Consider the following 2610-nt stretch of genomic DNA (forward strand, 5'->3'; position numbering starts at 1 on the left):
TGTGTGTGTGTGTGTGTGTGTGTGTGTGTGTGTGTGTGTGTGTCTGTGTGTGCGCACGCGCGTGGGGAGAGAGAGAGAGAGAGAAAGAGAGAAGTATAGAAATATATTCATATGCATAATATAATATACTTCCTGTATTCACTGTGCTTTCAGACAAGATTTTCATTAGGATTAATCTGTGTTCTTTAAATCATTTAAGAATAGCATATTCTAATCCAGCACTAGATTAATTGTTGGAAACTTTCACAATTTCCAGAAACGATTGCTGGCTTTCAAGCAATAAGAAATTCTGTTTGAATTCCTACTTAAGTTGATATACCAAAATATATTATTCATCTTATAAATAAACCAAGGAAGAGCTTGTATGTCTGTATATATACATATACCTATTAGTGTATGTATATATATATATGTGTGTGTATGTAGAGGGAGGGAGAGGAAGAGAGAGTGAGAGAGGGTGTATGAGTGTGTGTGTTGATGGAGTCAACACTTCACCTCTTAGTCATTATCTATTATTAGATCAGCTCTGATTGAGTAAAGCTTATGATCAAAAGTATTTCATACAACACGACTATTTCCTGTTATATTTTTTATACAGTATATATCTAGGATTGTAAGTGAGATAGATGCGTGACCTAGCGGTTAGAATGTTGCATTTACGATCTGAAGATCGTTATTTCGATTCTCAGACTGGCGGTGCGTTGTATTCTTGAGCTAACCACTTCAGTTTTACGTTGGCCCAGTTCACTCGATTGCAAATGGATAACCCTGCAACGGATCGGTGTTCTGTCCGTAGGGAAATATGGGCTTGCCAGTCTAGCCAGTGGGGTGGCACCATTCGAAAGCTACAATCATGCGAGCAAGTGCATTGTAACCGGCGGTGTATGACAACACCTGTTAGTCTGGTTGATATAGGGGGAGATGGTGGTGAGCGAAATGTGTAAATGTTTTTCAACTAAGTTTTTTTTCTCCGTTACTTAGCCCGTCTGTAACGCTTTCGCGTGATTAGTTAAAGGGAAAGGTGAAGAGCTGAAGAAAAGGAGAGGAAAAGATGGTGAAGCGAAGAATGAGAGAGGGAGGGAGAGAGAGAGAGAGAGAGAGAAAGAGAGAGTGATGTGTATTAAGTCTATAAAATTGTGCATAAAATATATAAAGTGCATATATAAAGTGCATTAAGTAATCATCGTATTCCAATTTCCTTCACTTTTCAATGAGTAGCAGACGATCGACTATCTTTTGATACAGGCACAACACAGGCTACGCTTTCAGGTTTTTTGGATAAAGTTTTCAAAAATAACCCAGTAAGTTTACCATTGATTCCGTGAAATATTCACGGGTCCCGCTAGCAGATATAATTTGAAGAAACTTGGCTGCTATTTCTAGTTGGGCATGCCACCGCATAATTGTTTTCTCGTGGGCTTAACTCTTAGTTCTGCTCTATGATATGAAAAGCATGTCATTCTTCGTTACTGTCTATTTGTCACGTTTTCTCAACTCTGGGAATATGTTGTATGGTATTAATTAAACTGCGTTTAAAATCTTCCCAATATTTTGTCAGCGTTCCAAATGTTCTCTCACTTCCAAGGTATTGTTATCACGATTCCAATTTTTTCCTTCATCAAGTACATGTTAACACCACCAGACAGGATCAATGATCAGTATGTTTGACAACGCCAAGCTGAATTAACAGTCAGTACCCTAGCAACTGAGGAAGTCTCCCAATATGGTCGCTGTAGCTGCTAGAAACAACAGTCAAATTTTCTTAAACTACCTCCTCATACTTTTAAAAATATGTATCGGATACTGCAGAGCTAGTTACGAAAATAGATGGGATGGTCACAGCTGGAACGCTTTAATAATGTATCTGCTCGATGAGAGCTGGTATAGAGCTAAAGAAAGATTAATAACAACTTGTATGTATTTTTTTTTCCTTTTCGTAATTGCTTTGAGCAAGACAAAGCGCTACGCCCAAAGCAGTCTCAGATATTGGTAAAACTAATGTTAACATCTCGCTTGAAATGCCACAAGTCGACAGATGCAGAAATAATAGAGAAAAAAAAAACATCTGCAAGAAAAGAATTCTAAAAGAATTTTCATGTCATCAATATTGTAACCTTCAACCATGCGTTTACACTTTATTTTACGTTCTCTCTCCTTTTCATTTTCTATTCTATCTTAAACACATCCTCTTATCAGTTGTAAATACTATTCTCTTTGGTTCATATTTTCCCTTCTACGCTGCTGTCACTCGTGTTGGTTCCAGTGATTTGACCATCTGCTTTAATTTATGCCGTTGTTCAATACCGCCTCATTCTTTCTCCTGTTAGTTTATATCGTCTGTCATCCATATTTTATAAACAAATATCAATTTTCAAGGGAGCGCTTGAAAATAAATAAGTGCACTTATTCGCCTGATGGGCGATATATAAAATTTAGTTCAATAAAATAAACTACACTTTTCACTCACCCAGCACCACCACCTCCCCCCATCAACATCACCACCACTTCATACCTCTTTTTCTTTCTATTTCTTACTTTAAAATTTTTTTTAACTATGTCATTTCCCTCTCCGTGTCGTTATGTCCCCTCCCTCTCTCTCTCTCCCTCCCC

Source organism: Octopus bimaculoides, chromosome 2, assembly GCF_001194135.2.
Source record: "Octopus bimaculoides isolate UCB-OBI-ISO-001 chromosome 2, ASM119413v2, whole genome shotgun sequence".
NCBI classification, from domain to species: Eukaryota; Metazoa; Mollusca; class Cephalopoda; order Octopoda; family Octopodidae; genus Octopus; species Octopus bimaculoides.